At 38.4% G+C, this 17515-nt stretch overlaps 1 pseudogene; it reads left to right on the forward strand.

Moving 5' to 3' along the window:
- Window positions 1-13479: 13479 nt before the first annotated feature.
- LOC131810957 (cytochrome c oxidase subunit 7C, mitochondrial-like) lies at window positions 13480-13669 on the forward strand (annotated as a pseudogene).
- The last annotated feature ends 3846 nt before the right edge of the window (window positions 13670-17515 follow it).

Raw genomic sequence — 17515 nt, forward strand, 5'->3', positions numbered from 1 at the left:
TATAACTCCTAAAATAACTCAATGACATTTTTTTCCCCCTGAGACTGTTGGTAACCTAGATATGGCACTTTTAGGGAACTTCTTTCAGCTACTTCTGATTAAAATGACATTTAATAAGCATGTACTGTGTGCCTGGAACTTATAAGCGTGTTATTGCTGTTCCATAACTTTATCCTAAATAGACCTAAAAGCAAGTCACTCTTACTGGATCCATTTTTAGGTGAGAAAAGCGAAGCTCAGAGCTGTTCAGTTGTTCCGGTTATACAGCCAGCTGGCAGTTGAAGATCCTCACCCTTCTCTTTCATATTAGATTCCATATATTCAATTCATATTCTGGTCAATTTTATTTTCATGCAGTTCTTACAACAGTCCTATAAGTGAGGAGTTATTTATGCCCATTTTGTAAGTGAGAAAAGCAGAGGTTAAATAAATGGTCATTAAACATTACAACACAGTTTGTGGTCAGTGTACATGGTTTTGTACATGGTTTTCTGCTGAATTAGCCCGTTTTCTCCTTGTGTGCACATGTGATTTGCCTACTTTAAGTTTGTACGGCTGCTTGAACCTGCTTTTCCCATGCATTTGGCATGTGATTTCAGGTGCTTAGCATGCCTGTTTAATGTTTGGAGTATTTGGCTCTGTCCCTGTTGCAGTTGGCATATTCTCCTTGAAGAGATGCAGAAGCATGCTCTTAAGAGCACTTGGGAAGCTGCTGTTTTAGGAGGTTATTGTCCATATTTATGGACGATTTAGAGAATCTAGCTGACCAATTAAAACTATCACAAAGATGAGCTCAGAGACAGATGCCTTCTACAGAAGGGGTGATTCCCACTTTTGTTTTTTGCCTCGTTACTCAATATACTTACTAGCCTACCTCCCTCCCCCACGGCCTATTACCAGTTTCCAGCACACTCCATCCATGCCTTGCTCTGGCCTTCTGGCAAAATCAGAATCACAGCTCTGCTGCTCCAGAGCTAATCTTGGTCTTGCTCTGTAATGACTTCCTCGGTGTGTTCTTGGCTGCCTCTAGCTTGATTTCAGCTGGTTTTTGTTCACTCGGTGGCAGATTGTTAAATAACATGTGTTTCTCATGCACCAAGTTCCTCGACCATGTGGCATCTGACATTTTCATTACTGCTTGTCACAAACTTCAATGTCTGCGGTTGTAGTCCTTAGCTATTAGTTCAGTATTGACTTAATGCTGGGTCTTCGCTCTAGCACATGGAGGCATTGCCAGGCCTTGGGGAGTCAGATCTGTCATCTTTCTTGCTGCTGCTGTGTGTGTGCGAAAGCTGGAGTCCTTCTCCTCTCTTTGGCACAGGATCCCCGAAACCCGCCCCCACCCCAGCCTTGCTGCTGTAAGAGGACCGAGGTGGATGGAAGGGGGTTCTTTCTCTCTCTTGAGCTCCAGCCTCTTTGTTTCTGATTTGTGAACGTGCTGCAGGCACTCTGGTTCCAGCAAGTTCAAGATCAAGCTCTCTTCTCTCTCCTCCTCCTTCTTCCTTTTAATGTAACGGCCGTTTTCCCATGCATTTCTTCTCAAAAGGTGGAACTCCCCTTATTTAAATGTTTTATCTAGTTGGTAGTAAGCCCTGCCAATTCACCCTCGCATCTCGCTTCCACCCTCATCCTGATACTCATCACGAAATTTTCCGTTCCATTCCTCAATATTCATCGCCGTTCGTCCAAGAATTACATACAGACAGCGCACCATGCCTATGCTTTCATGTGGTGGCCCATCACCGTATTACGTTCTAGAAACATTCCCTCAAGTCGTGGGGGCGGGGGGGTGCGTATCCCAGGCATGGTGTCCTGATACTACTCAGGCTTTGAATTTCACAACACTGGCAGCTCTGTTCTGGTGAAGGGAGCTGGACCTTGAGTTTGAGACCCTTTTCTCTCATTCTCTTATGGCCTCGAGAACATATAGATAGATAGATAGATAGATAGATAAGTCATTGTAGTTCAGCTTTTCATTACTTGAATCTGTTTTGCTTTTCAGCAGGGTGGGGGAGAAAGGGGTGTTTGCCTCCCAAGCAGGAGGAACTCTAGTGATTTTCCCAAGCAGGTCTGACTGCTCTACTACTCAGAGTCAAATTGAAAATCCTCTGTAACTCCCACCTGCTCATCATCCCTACTGAGGCAACTCCACTCATTTTCCTTCTGGATTCCACTTTTGTCCTTGGAATCTTCCATAGAGGTGGGATGTGGGGAGCAGTACAAGATTAGGTAACTCAAATTTGATTCAACCTTCCTGCCTTGTGCTCTTCCCTGGTACTGCCTCCTTTGGGTCCATGCTATAGCCCACTGTCTGACCTAGCTTCTTAAAATGTCAAGCACTATGCTGCCTTCAGTAGCTGTGGAAGCAGCTCATTACATTCAGAATAATGGCTGCATTTCCCGGTCTCTCTTCAGAGCCTCTGCCTGCCCATCTCCCACTGGTTACCTCGACTCGCCCGTGCCCAGCTGGACGGCAGGAACACTGCTCCTCATTACTGGAGATTGGCCGCTGCATTATTCAGGAGCTCTGCTGCGGGTCTATACCTTTGTGTTCAGTGAAGTGGTTCTGCACTCTGTGGGGTGCGAACACGAAAAGGTTTTATTTTTATTCAATCATTGCTTTAAACCATGTTCTGTTCGCAGAGTCTTTTGTCCTTTGGTATCTGGGAATGGCAGTCCATTCATTTTATGAAAATCTAGACCAATCTAATTTAAAACTCCAGGGTTCCCGCCCCCCACGCCCCACCAGTTCAGGGCTGATCCATACTTGTGGGGATCCCCACCCACAGCAGGAAGTTGAGTGGTCTGCTCTGTCACTCCCCCTCTTCACCCTCCTCTGGGGAGGCTGCAGGAACAGTTTCCTGGGGCTGATGGGGCTGTGGCTGGGCCATTCCTGACTGTTGCTATTCTCTGCCCATTATAAAGCGTCTCTTATACCCTGCTTTGTAAGGACCTCTGCCTGGTATAATTCCCTCCTCGGGCGGGCAGGTGAGAACCACCTCCAGGTGGTCCATGATGTGTGAAGGATTCCCCTCTCCTGTGGACTTCTAAGCCTCTACGAAGACCTAGAAATCACACCCCAAAGCCAGTCGTTGATGCCATCACTGGCAGGCAGAAATCCAAGTATGTTCTTGGAATTGGCTATTCGTGGGTCATCTCTCTACTCAGAACAGCAACAGAGAAAATAATTCTTAAAAATAGATCCCAGAGATGTATTTTGGGGTGTGCAGCTAGCAGTGTATTTGATGGCTTAGATTTCTTCTTTGGCCATGTTAGCTGAGAGGACCAGGGAAGGGAGAGACTTGGCACAGTCATTCTTCCTTTGTGCAGGGAAAGGAGTATGTTCTTCTGCTGCAAAGCACTGGAGCAGGAAAAGCCAAGACCTGGTTCCTGAGGACTGCCTCCTTAGGTTGTAGGAGCATTTGCTCACATTCTTGGATTTTTTTTTTTTCACCTCCATTCTTTTCCCAAAAAAGTTAATCTAGCCTTACCTTTCTCTTACATGGAAACCATCTTTTTCCCTCTCCTCTTCTTGCAGATGGCTGAAGTTTATTCAAGGTGTTGGATAAGGTCCCAGTAGAGTATAATCAATCAGCCTTTGTGCCTTCTAGGGTCCTTTCAAGTCCTGGTGATGCTTTTAAGTTTCTAAAAATTTTATTTTAGTATTGACACAGTAAAGTTGTCCTTTCTGATGTACAGGTCTATAAATTTTCATACATGTATATTTTAATATAACCACCACCTAGTTCCACCACTTAAAAACAAAACTCCCCAAAACCAAAACAACAAGAACAACAACAAAACCCACAAAAAAATCCCAAAAGCTCTCCCTGTGCCATCCCTTTGTAACTAACTACATCTCCCCCTACAACCCTTTGCATCCCCTGATCTGTCATCAGTCACTGTAGTTTTATCTTTTCAAGACTATGATCCAAGTGCAATCATATGGTATGTGACATTTTGAGACTAGCATTTTTCACTTGGCATAATGCCTTGAAGAATCTTCCAAGTGGTAGATACCATTTTTTGAGATACAATTGACATAAAATATTAGTTGCAGGTATACAGCACAATGATTTGATATATGTATATATTGATACGATCACCACAGTAAGTCTAACATCTGTCACCACACTGTTACATGTTATTTTATTCTTATGAGAATTGAAGATTTGCTTTCAGCAACTTTAAAATATACCATACAGTATTATTATAGTTGTATTGTGTATTTTATCCCCAGGACTCCTTTTATAGCTGAAAGCTTGTACCTTTAACCACCCTCCACATTTCCTTCCTCTGGCAACCCCAATCTCTTATCTATGAGTTTTTGTTGTGGTGGTGTTTCCAGAATCCACATGGAAGTAAGATCATATGGTGTTTCTTCCCCTGTCTTATTTAACTTAGCATAATTCCCTCTCAGACCATCCATGTTGTCACAAATGACAGGATTTCCTCTCTGGCAGAGTGATATTCTGTTGTATATATGCACCATATTTTCTTGATCCATTCATTCATCAACACTTAGGTTGTTTCTGTGTCTTGGTCATGGTAAATGATGTGGTGGTGAACATGGAGGTACCCCTATCTTTTACATTAGTGTTTCTTTCTTTGGAAAAATACCCAGAAGTAGAATTGCTGGATTATATGGTAGTTCTATTTAATTTTTTTGAGGATGTCCATACTGTTTTCCATAATGGCTGCATGCATCAATAGTTAATTTTTCATCGTTGCTGAGCAGTATTCCATGGTATGGATGTAACAGTTTCCTGGTGGTACTCTTGGGACAATGAGTCCTCTCTCTAGGGCTGGATCCTGGATTTCCTCTGAACTCAGGATAGATCTTGCTCAGCAGTAATCATTGGCTAATCCTAGTCCCTAACTTTCTCTTCAATGAAGCAGCAAGTATCGCCAATGAGAGTTTTGTTCTTTACCTTTGTAGCTTTCTTTCTAGTAAGATGTGATTTTGCTCACTCCAGTTTAATCCTTGTCTTGTTCAGGGACTCAGGGCAAGTTCTAGACAGACTGCAGACCATATGCAAGTCTGCTCAGTGTGAAGTTTGGGGATTTTTAGAACTCCAAAGGGATTTCAATATTTCATGAGAACTTGTAGCTTGGGTCAAGGATTCTATCTCCCAGAACTCCATTCCAAAACATTCCAGGTTCTCTTCCTAGGCACCTGAGGTCACCACTTCCTCTCAGATGAGTCTCTTCTGGGACTTTCAGGGCATGTCCAGGTTGTGGGTGACTTTAGAGTAATAAAATGGGTAATAGTGCCTACAGTAAAAGCACTTTAGTCTCATTTAATCTCTATTACAACGAGGAGGGGGAGACTGGAGTTGACACTTAATCAGTGCCTACTATGTGCCAGGCATATCAGATATATGATAACATTTAGTCTTAGGAACTTTATGGAAGAGGATTCTTCTTTTCAATAGGAGTACCCTATTGAAGCTCAGAGGTTAAACAAGTTGCCTAAAGGCAGTTAGGAAATAGTACATTAGGATTCAAACTCAGGTTAATCAAACTCCTTCCATCATGCCCTTTGCACAAAGGGATCTAGAAAGGGAGAGGTGTACAATTTATATGGTGCTTGTATTAGTTTCCTTTGCTCCTGTGATAAAATACCTCAAGTTGGGTGGCTTAAAAAAACAAACGGTTTCATGGTTCTTAGAAGCTGCAAATCCAAAATCAAGGTATTAGTAGGGAATGCTTTCATCCCTCTTCCTGGCTTCTGATGGCTTGCTGCCAGTCTTTGGCATTCCTTGATTGGCAGCTGCAGAACTCCAATCTGTCTCGTTGCATGGCATTTTCCTTGTGTGTATTTTCATATGGCCAGCTCATGGGAGCATTGCTCAGACTGGATGAGGAACCCATTCCAGTATGACAGCATCTCAAGCGTTTACCTCAGCAGTGACCCTATTTTTAAATAAGGTCACATTTGGAGATGCTGGGGGTTAGAACTTAAACATTTATTAGGGGGATGTGATTGACACAATGCCTATTGTGTATTGGGGTTCATACTGGATATTTAGACAATTGGAAGTAACTATCCTTATCTTTCCAGCGTTGTTTCTTTGTTTTTTTGTTTGTTTGTTTGTTTTTCCTCCTGTTAAATTTGGCTAGCTCACTCTCTGGAGCATTTTATTTTAAAGCAATAATTTCAAAAACTTTTCTCTAAGAGCTCCAGTAGGAATTATATGTCCAAATTCTAGTACAAACCTTGTAATTGAGAAAATGGTTGAAAAAGTCCATGCCATCTGTGAACAGACCCCTGCATGGCAGTGTAAAGTTAGATGAAACTGTAGTTTTCAGACTTCATTGTTTAAATGTCTACACTTTGTCTAATCCTTTCTGATTTTTAGAAGAATCCCTTTTTGAGCACATGTTTTGTGACTCTTGATCTGTCAAGCTTAAAATGGCAATAAGCTGTGGCTGCTATTTCATTATTTTTTACAGCATACGGAAGGAACTTAAAATTTTCTGAACTTTCTGTGTATGAGAAGAGGGAGAAGACTCACATGGGGCATTTTGATCACATATCTCAATGATCGTCATTGAGATTTTCTTAAAATCCATTTTCTTTTTCAATGACACAATGCTATTAAAAAAACATTTTTATAAATTGTTACAGATATTCTCTAACAAAGTTAATTGACTATTCCCTTTTTAATTCAGCCTTCCCCTAAAAACACATCTTGTAAACTATCCCTTGTGACTTACTGCCATGTCAAATTTGAAATTCCAACTCCCTGGACAAAGGATCATGCCTAATACACCTGTCTTACCTGTCCGTCTCAATATTTAATACAACGATACATTTCACACCTACAGTGCCTAAGTACCAATTCCCATTTTTGTAAGAATTAGCCACTAGTCTTTTCTAAAGATCTTGGTAAGGAATATGCTCAAGGGCATTAAAAGCCCATCTGATATTTTCAACAGAAAATCCAAGGCGCGAATATGAAAAAAAAAAAAAGTCTTTAAAGCTTTTTTTTTTTTTTTAAATGGAATGACTTTAAAATGTCTAATTGTCTAGTTCTTAGTACATGTGTATTCCTGTCCTTACAGCAGAATCATCAGAAGCAGCTGTAGGGGGTTCTACATTAGATGGATCTTAGGACCATTTTCTCCTCTGGTTGATTTTTGACCAAACTTCTGCATGGTAATGGAATATCCTCGTGCATTACAATCTTTAGGAGTTTCTTGAAGATAAAGGTATTGCCATTTCTGAAATCCTTTAAGGCAGCTTGAAATAAGGCAGCTATGTTTTTAAAGATAAAGTCAGGAGAATGACCTAGAAATAAGAATTTTAGCATCTTAAGGTTTTATTTTTATTTGCAGAACACTTGGAAATTTTGTGTTTAATTACTGCTGCTCTATTTGTATTTGGCTATTTATACCGTCAGGCCAGAATCCCAAAATATTGGGCCTCAGTATTTTATTCATCCATGAACTCCTGGAACAGGATGGTTGTTAGAGCACAGACTCTGAAGCCATGCTGCCTGCTACTAATCATGTGACCTTGGGCCTCTGTCTGCCCTCCTGAGGATTAAATTCAGTGAGTCTGTCAAGTTCTCAGACCAATGCTTGATACACAGTAGATGCTGCTAAAGTCTTATTATTCTTCTGGGCTGGCTTCGTTCTTATATTAGCTATGTGATCTAGGGCAAATCTTTTAAACTTAGGTAAAATGTAAATAATAAAACCCAAGTCACAAGCTTTTCATGAGGATTAAATTAGACATTTTATGTAGAAATCCCATGCGCCACATATCCTACTGCTTCTAACTATGCTGGACTGTCTATGTACTCTGAGGGTTTTATTCGAGATCCTCTGGTGACCAAAATGATTAACATGTCTTCAAAGGCTCTTTAAACTCATTGTTCCCTCGGAGTTGTTTAGGTACTGTGGACAATCTAAATACTACTGCTAGTTTAACATGTTGGTTGTTATTACTGCAATATATCACATACATATGTAACATTGAAGCGTATCCAACCACTTCTTACAGTTCAAGCCATAATCATAGAGTAGTTCATCAAACCATAAAGTATCAAAATCTCTTGAGTAAACACCAAGTAGGAGACAACATTGTTAACATTAATATTCTCATTCTAAGACTTACGGCTTAAGGAAACCACTTGCTGATAATAAAATAACAATCTGGGTATATAAACCATGACTTTTACAACATTAGGGCTTTTAACTTAAAAATATTGTCACGTAGGGGCACCTGGGCGGCTCAGTTGATTAAGTGTCTGACTCTTGATTTAGGCTCAGGTCATGATCTCCCCCTGTTGGGCTCTGTGCTAGGTGAGGAGTTTACTTAAGATTATCTCTCTTCTTTTCCCTCTGTCCCTCCCCCATTCATGTACACATGCATGAACTCTCAAAAAAACCCACAAAGCCTTAAAACTATTGTCACCTAAAACTAATAGGACAGTATATGCCAACTACACAATTTTTTTAAAAAAAGTATATCTTTGTGCTTTCCACTGGGGTGGAAAAGTAATAGTCAAAATATAGCCTAATGTTTTATTGAAAAGGAAGAGTTAACATATTCTGTGGTTTTCTCTGAAGTTTATGAGAACTGCCTACATCCTTAGGAACAATTTGGGGACATTATAAGACAAACTGAGCTGAGGTGATAATATTAAGTTTGGAACATAATATTATTAATCATTTGTGAGTGTAATAATTTCAAAAGAGTGCTATAACCTTGTTTTGTATTTCTAAGCAGCCTGACTCTTTCAGTTTTTGGGTTTCCTGGTTCATTACGTGATCATCATTCCATATGGTGGTGTTATCTTCCAGCTCATATTTTCATCCACCAGCACTAGCTTGTTGCCCATTTAATGATGCAGAAATTCAAATTCATGGATGGCAGTTTCAGATGTTAACACACCATTACAAATCCACCTAAGGAAAAGGGGGAAAAGAACATTTTTGCATTCAGGGCAAAATGAGGCTTTATGCTAAGGAAAAATTCTTGGTCCTCCTCGGTTCCCATACCATATAAAAACACCCAATTATAGAATGCCTAAAATAAGGATTTTAGGGTTTGTTAGCCTACTCTGAATTAAATTAAAGGAGGAATGTATTTTAAGTCCAGCCATGTGTGTTACATTTACCATTTTGCCATAAACCTCTCATTTGTCAGAATGATTCAAAAAGCAGAAGTGTTTCTGCAGGTATCCAAGCACTTCCCCCCAAGAATTTTTTTAAGCCTCAAAATTAAGTTCTCTTAAATCCATTCCTGATTTTCATGTTTTCAACATCTGGCACATGCTAGATTTTCTTAAATTGAAGATGACAGAATCTAACACATGAGTTTAGCAATCTTGGTGTGTTAAAGACAACACAGAACCGTACCAAGCTGTGTACTCCATCACTGAGCAGAATTCTAAACCCTTGGTGTGAAGTTGATGAATCTCAAGTTATGCAGCCTGGATGGGGACCTTCAGCCAAATGACCACCATCTTTAGTCTTTGAAACCATTACCAAGCAACGTTTCAGTTAGGACCCTTCAGATACAGGAAGGTTGCCCAGTCCTTTTTTTGGTAGGCTGGAGAGCTGGGCCCGTGACTGCTCAGTGGGTGCCTTTTCAGAAAGAGGTTAATGGGGTTTTCTGTTAATTAACTTCCTAGCTTCCTTTTCTCATTACTTCTGTCTGGGAATTAGTCTTTTTCACACAGTAGGTTGTATTACTTAAATGTTTTAAACTTTGCTGTGGGTTCCTTTGTGGGATTGAAAACCGATTCTTACTATTCTTACTATTTCAATTTACTATTCTTCATATTATATTTAAATATACTATTTATTATACTATATATATTTTAAATACATATACTATATATTTTTAAATCTATCTATACTTATATATAAGTATATATGAAAATATATATGTGATATATAAATGTATATATTTAAGTATATTATATATAAATATATATATAAATAAATATTATATATACTTAAATATATTATATATTAAATATTTAAGTACATATAATATATATATTTTTGAAATATATATACTATATATTTATTATACTATAATAGTATATTTCAATATACTATTCTTACTATTTCTTACTATTCTTACTATCTCAATTTATTATTGACCCTCCGCACTAGCTCTTTGTCTTGGCCAGTTAATATCCAAACTACTATAAAAAAAAAAGGTGTTAGTAAGTGATGAATTGGTGTAGCCACTTAGTGAATGGATATATATTTTTTTTAAGTGTAATGGTTACCCTTGTTTATCTAAATAATTAGGTCCCAGACATCTTACAAATGGCTGTTTTCAAAAGTTAGTCGTAAGGGACGCCTGGGTGGCTCAGTTGGTTGGACGACTGCCTTTGGCTCAGGTCATGATCCCGGAGTCCCGGGATCGAGTCCCGCATTGGGCTCCCAACTGCATGGGGAGTCTGCTTCTCCCTCCGACCTTCTCCTTGCTCATGCTCTCTCTCTCTGTCTCTCTCTCTCAAGTAAATAAATAAAATCTTAAAAAAAAAAAAGTTAGTGGTAAGAAAAAAAGTTGAGGCATCCTGATTTGAATAGGCTATTGGGGCCATCCTTGGTTCTTTTATATTCTGGCACTGCTAACAGAAAGCTCAGGTCCTGGAATAGATTTCATAGTTTTTATTCATGATACAAAGCCATGCTTCTAGATATTTCCAGATTCTTTTATGTTTGGAAACATACAAATGTGCTATTTGTCAAATATTTAAAATCCATACTTTTTGTCATCTGGAACATATATATATATATGGGCAGGAAAAGTATCCCTGATCTTCACTGGTCAGCTGCTGTATCATCTGAAGGCTAAAATCTAGTGACTGGGAGAAAAAACTTGATAGAACAACTTTTAATTTCTGCCTCTAGCACTAAGTTGGTGGAATATCAGATCAGATATTGGTCACGAATCCTCTGTGCCTTTTTTTTTTTTTTTAAATCTCTGGGTGGGAAGCACATATCCCTTTTTCTGCAGGTCAGCTTCAGATTTAATTAAGTCACCAGGCAAGTAAGAAGTTCAGTTTACCCACCAAATATACCAGTAAGAAAGCCAAATGGCATTACTTTGCTCCCTTTGCCTCACTCTTTTCCTATCTAGACTTCAAAAACTTTTATTGGAAGAAATGAAATGCTTCCTTAATGAAATCAAGAATATTTGTGTATATGGGCATAACTTCTCAGGTCAATGTTTATCATTGAGTGGTATCTAAGGAAAGAGAGGAGTCAACATAGATAATTTATTTTAGAGTATGAGCAAATGACTTAGGTAGGTTGGGGGCAATTTTTGGCTGGGAGCTCGGAGTCTGGGATTTTCACAGCTGTGAGTCAAAGGTACAGTGACAAGAATCACAGGGCGATCCATCATGATATTCTCTTTGTGCACCGGTCAGGAACATTTTATGTATCTTTTATAAAGTCTGCTGTGTCCATGTCATTCACAAACACAGATTAAGCATAAAGAAATGCAAGGAGACATGTTCACTTTCTTGTGGACTGCTGATACCCTGGGTCACATAGTATTTGGGTAGAATGATTCAGGCCAAGAAGAAGACTTCTTCATAGCCAAGAAGATGACTCAGGTATATTTTGAATGTTTCATTGTGCAGTTTATGCATTTCAGTTTTAACTCAAGCCACCCTCAGAATAGTTTCTCCTTCTATTCTTTCAGAAGAAAAGGCAAGAGTTTTTAATATTTCTAAAAATGTGACATGGGCAAATACTGCATTGTCCTCTTCCTAGTTAAGTGCATGAACCTGAGTCAGCAGCCTTTTCTTGCATCTGTCATTTTGGAGTTTTCATCTGAAATCCTTTCCACCGAATCTTTAGTGAAGGTGGACTGACTTCAGGTCTAGAGATCATTGCATAGGTTTTCTCCAAATGCCAAACTTCCGACGAACCTTATTCGTTCTCAGTCCTATCCCTGTGAAAGAGTCTTGCTTCTTTGCTTGCTTTCAAGGTTTAAAACAACCCAGTTGTTAAAAGCTGTCCTTTTCTTTGATCTCGGAACATTTTCTTTCCAGATCATCTCATGTGCTCTGTAACAGTATGAATTACCTTCTAACCTTTAGGTTTCTTATTACCTATATAGTCAGTGGTTATTTTTCATACACAGAAATCAAACATCTCTTTATAGTCTGCCTTAGCTAAGTAGCTAAAGCATATAGTCAGTACAGAATGATGAACTTCGAAAGAGAGTATCAGTGGTCAGATGAGGGCCACAAGCCTCTCTATCCAAGGTGTCATTATATTATTACTAGAGCCCATAATATACCTCCCTATTCTGTTCAGCACTTCATAGACTTGCAAAGGCTGATTCATGCTAATCAAAATGGCAGGACACTGAAGTATATAAACCATATGGAAAACTTAGAATGGGGATATGCTTTTCTCATGATGGAGAGGAATACATCTACCAGCTTCCCTGAGAAGTGGACCTAACTAGAGCTGCCTAGTGAGTGGAGTGAAAAGGCAGCCTTAAGGCATATTTCAGCAAAGCTATTCTTAACCTGTTGAGCCATCCATCATTAGAGATTACTAGAAGAACCAAAAAGTAGGTTTTATTTTGGGACTGGATAAAGTCAACGTTAGGCTCTTCACCCTCATGCCCTATTCCTGAGGCTGACTGTCCCCCTTTTGTACATTTTTTTTTCTCCAAATGGGATACAGTTGTATTCCTGCCTTAAAAAATCATAAGCCTCTTACAAATCTGCTTTCCCTCTATGGTATTCAGGTCTCTAGCTTCCTGAGATACAAATTTAGAGAACCTCCTGGGGGTACTACTACAAAGCCAGATCTTGTTTATTGTTTATAAGCTTATTCAGTTCCTGGGTGGGTAGCTGATCTTGATGTCTCCATAGTCCGCCAACATATAATTAAATACTAAAGTAATTATTTGCAGGCTAACAAAACACATATACTTTCTAACCAACTTTTTTAGTGTTTTGTAAAATAGAAAAATGAAAGTATTTGATGCAAATACTCTAAAGTAGTGAAACTGGAAAATACAGAAGCTAAGCTATAATTCTGTAGATCATTGGTCATTAACCAAATAAGCTTGTTTTGTGGAAATTCCTCCAGTGTATCCCAACTGCTAATTATGCAATAGAAATCTGACAAGGAATTCATTGTCTTATGACATAATTTAACGTATTTTGAGACTCTGAAAGTGTTAGAAAATCCTCTCTTATTGAGGCTATTGGGTAAAAGCTTTAGATTCACTTATTAGGATAGTTTTCCATGACCCTTGTAGGAGAGAATTTTCCTCTGCCCTTCAAGATTCTTCTAGCTGAACTAAGAATCATGTTGACATAAGACAGACTAAGAGTAGAAAATAATTTTGTACATCTCTACACAGAAATGGACATTCCAAAGACAGACAAAATGAGGTATGTCACTTTAAAGAGAATAGAATTTTCTACTGTCTTCAATCTCTGCACCTTTCACAAAACTTCAAATAGCGCTATGTTGGGACAAAGCATCCAGAAGTTTACAACCTCTGTGTTCTGTAGGAGCCACTATGAGAAGGTCCCAAGGAAGAATTGGCCATTTTCAGTGGAAAACGAGTGGTGATTACTAATTATGATGGCTGTGTACTTTGGATCTGGATTTGCCATACCCTTTTACAGTAAGACACCAACTGCTTAAGAAATAAAGGTGTTTTAATTCATTAAACAGATGTGAGAAGGAGCATTTTAAGAGGGGTGATCTCTTTAGAAAATGGACCAAACTTGAATTCATAATAGATATGTTTGTAGATAAAGGCATGAATCCTTAATGTCTCTCTTCTGAAACATGGAATGTAGTTTACTTTTTTACTTGGGAAATATTCCAGTATTTGGTCAAAAATTGTGTGTGATTTAGCTTATTTCTTGGTTTTAAATTTTGAGATTTTTATTTAATTTTTGATTATTAGGTCAGACCTTGTTGGTAATTTGTTATATTAAAAATTGCAAATTGGAGTACCTAGGTGGCTCAGACAGTTGAATGTCTGACTCTTGATTTCAACTCAGGTCATGATCTTAGGGTGGTGGGATCAAGCCCCACAATAGGCTCTGTGCTAGTTGTGGAATCTGCTTGAGATTCTCGCTCCCTCTGCATCCCCCCGACTATGCTCACCCTGTTGTGTGTGTGTGCGTGCTTTCTCTCAAATCTTTAAACAAACAAACAAACAAACAAACCAAAAAACACAAAACAAAACAAAACAAAACAAAAAGCTAAGGATAATGGGGGTATAAAAGTTTGGGACTTGAAAGGGAAAGAATGAAATTTATAGGAAGATGAAAAAAAATTTTGGTCTTTGTTTGCTAGCCCTTTCACAAACAATAGGACAACAGGATTTTGAGTACAGTGGCCTTGAGGTTTTTTTCCCTGTCTACCAGATGTAATTCTCATCATAATGTAGTCCTCTATGCTAGAAGCTCCTTTCTTGGAGCAGGCAGTTGTGAAGGAGGGAAAGAGCTTTTCTTGCATCTGCTGTATTTTGATTGTTTTTAAATCAAAAATAATCTTCATGCTGAGGTGTCCCTTCTTGAGATAGCCTGCCCTTGGCCTCTACACTCATAATCACTTTTCTCTTTCAACCACATCTAGTGTTTTTCCAGTTTTCTTAAATGTCAATGCCTAGAATTGAGCAAGTATATCATTTGGTCTGCAAGTACCCTCTTTTGACTTCAAGGCTCGTGTGTGTGTGTGTGTGTGTGTGTGTGTGTGTGTGTTCAATACATAACACTGTTGGTGCATTACAAAACTGATGAACTTAAACTCAAGGTACTTCTTACAAATCCTGATGACAAACCAAGTTGCCCTGTCCTAGACAGGCACACAAGATTCCTTTGATTCTAGGTGTGATATTTTCCATGTATTCTTGTTATGTCCTTTTATTGCGTGGGTTTGGCCTTACTCTCTCAGGATGTTTTTAAATTCTTATTTCACTATGTAGTGTATTTACCTGGTAAAACATAAGGAGGAAAAAACAACAAAAAAGACCCAGGTCTTCTATACCTCAAAATAAGACATTGATAAAAATATTATATTCTAAAAGGCCAGATAGAGGATATGGTGTCACAATATCGGGTTGTATTTCATGAGTTTACTTATTCAGTGTTCACAGAAGTCTGGTACATGTTATGCATTGTGCTAAGCCTTGTGGAGTCTTGGTGAATAAATGAACAAGGTCTTAGCTTTTATGAAGCTGAGGTTTTCATGGAGGAGATAGAAAATAGTGCGGTGGGAAAAAGGGATTGGGTAGAACATGACTGAGTTGGGCCAGTGGCCCTCTAATTTAGAGATAGTTCCTGAATAGGTGGCATTTAAACTAATGCCTCCAGTTTGACAAGGAGTCAGCTATTCAAAGAGCTGCAAGAACATTCCAGGCAGAAGGGAAGAGCAGATGCAAACAGGAAGGAAGGAGCTTGATTAAGAATAGAAAGTCACTAGCATGACTGAAGCTTAGTGAACCAGGAGAGAAGTAGGTGGAGCAGACCATGTAAGACATTGGAGATCACAATATGGAGTGCAAGTTCTTTTTTTTCTTTCTTTCTAGATTGCCGCTAGCTTCTGAATAAGTCTAATACTAGTACATAATCTAACAATACTACTATTCAAGCCACATTTCTCCATGTTGTTCACGAGAATATCATGAGAAAGTATCAGATGTATGGCAGAATCCTGGTTTACTCTGTTGAGTTTTTCCTGACACATAATTCAAAACAAATAAAAAAAAAATCTCTTTAATATTTTTAGTGAATTGTTAGCTTGCTCAGATCTTTAAAACAACTTGATGAATACATTTTAGAATTGTATCAGGGATTAGAGTCAAATTGAACAGTCTATAATTTCTAGAAGTTGTTTTTGAAACTTGAACCAAAATTTTTTGCATCTTCAGTTTATTCAAATTTCTTTCACCCCTGATTGCACAAAGATGACCACAAATACTTCCTGATTGAACTTACAAGATGGTTCAATACTTGGCAAGATAATTCACTCTATTTAGAGTAACTAGATTTTATCTCACTGCAAATACATCAGAACTTGTTCTGGTTCATTATTCTTTAAGTCTGGAGGCACTTTCCCTTAATAAAGAAGAGGGGAGCAGAATAATGAACTGGCTCTGTCCCCTCTCTCATTTGGCAACCTCATGTGTCCCAATAGTTCACGTCATGGCTACCAGGCCAATGTTTCATCACCTGGTGTTAAGCATTGCTAACATGATTCCAAACAAAAGTCCTCTTAAAGTTAGCAGCAATATTTTCTTGGCAAATACTTTGGAATAAAGAGATTCCTGAATTCCTAGATTAGCTGTCTTCAGAAAGACAGGTATAGGGTGTTTCACTTTCTTTGCCTGCTTCTGCTGGTTAGTGGCAGCCCATGATGTGGAGGAAGTAAGAGAAATGGCATTGCAGTTCCTTTTCCAAACTGGGTGCAAAGGGCAGGCAGTGATGTGTGCTGAACTCCTCTCCTGTGTAACCATGGGAGCTGGAAGTAGTTGGCTAAGACAGTTCACTTTCTGTTTGGAGGTTCTAACCTTTGTGGTTGACATCAGAGTGAAACAAATCTGTATTACAAAACGTAGGTTAGACTTTCAAGTCTTTCTCTACAAAGCTAAAAATGAAGAGGACTACAAGTTACTTAAGTTATCTGGCCCCTAGTTTTCACACCTGTAAAATTAAGAGGTTGGAAAAGTAATCTGAGACTCTTTCCAGCTATAATACTCTGTAAGAAAATTGTTTTAAATCCTGAGTAGAAAGTTTGAATTATCTTTGCAGAAATTGAGGCAGAGCTGTGATGCTTATTTTTTTTCATTCTTCAGCAATTTTATGTATAACTTAAGACACTAGAAAATTGGATCAATTTTCTTTTGAATTTTCAAATAACTTTAAAAATACATCTCATCAGTTAATATTCTCTCTGCCATATAAGGTGGTATTATGTTAGATGTTAAAAATGACCAAAACTCACATGATCATTTGTAAATCATTTTGCCCATTGAAAGACTTTTGTGATCCCACACTTAGTTTTCTTGCAGTTAAATACTATAAGAAGATATTCACCAAATCCTCAGTCTTCTGTGTTGCCCAGTTTGAATAAACAATGCATCTTATTGCAACAACATTTTCCACCAAATGATACATAAATGGATTCTTAAGCTGTATAAAACTTTGGGAATATCTTTGCAAAAAGGGTGCCAACCCCTTTTTTAGATGTTAGTTTCTTAAGTTGAAATACACATTTTATCTAGAGGGAAAATAAATTGCTACCAACATCAATCTCAGTTGAACTTTATATGCTTTTAATCCATAGACTTAGAAACAAATAGTCCTAGAATGTATATCAGATAAACTAGATGTTAAAGGTAAAAGTATTCATCTTCAGTCTCAATTTTTATGGACTATTTGGTTAAACATCATCACTCAGGGTGTTCCTGATCTGAAATAATGATTAGGATTAAGTTTCCCAGAGAAAATATTCAGTCTTATTTGTACCAAGGCTTGAAGAAAAA

The sequence above is a fragment of the Mustela lutreola genome, chromosome 11 (genome assembly GCF_030435805.1).
Source record: "Mustela lutreola isolate mMusLut2 chromosome 11, mMusLut2.pri, whole genome shotgun sequence".
Classification (NCBI taxonomy): domain Eukaryota; kingdom Metazoa; phylum Chordata; class Mammalia; order Carnivora; family Mustelidae; genus Mustela; species Mustela lutreola.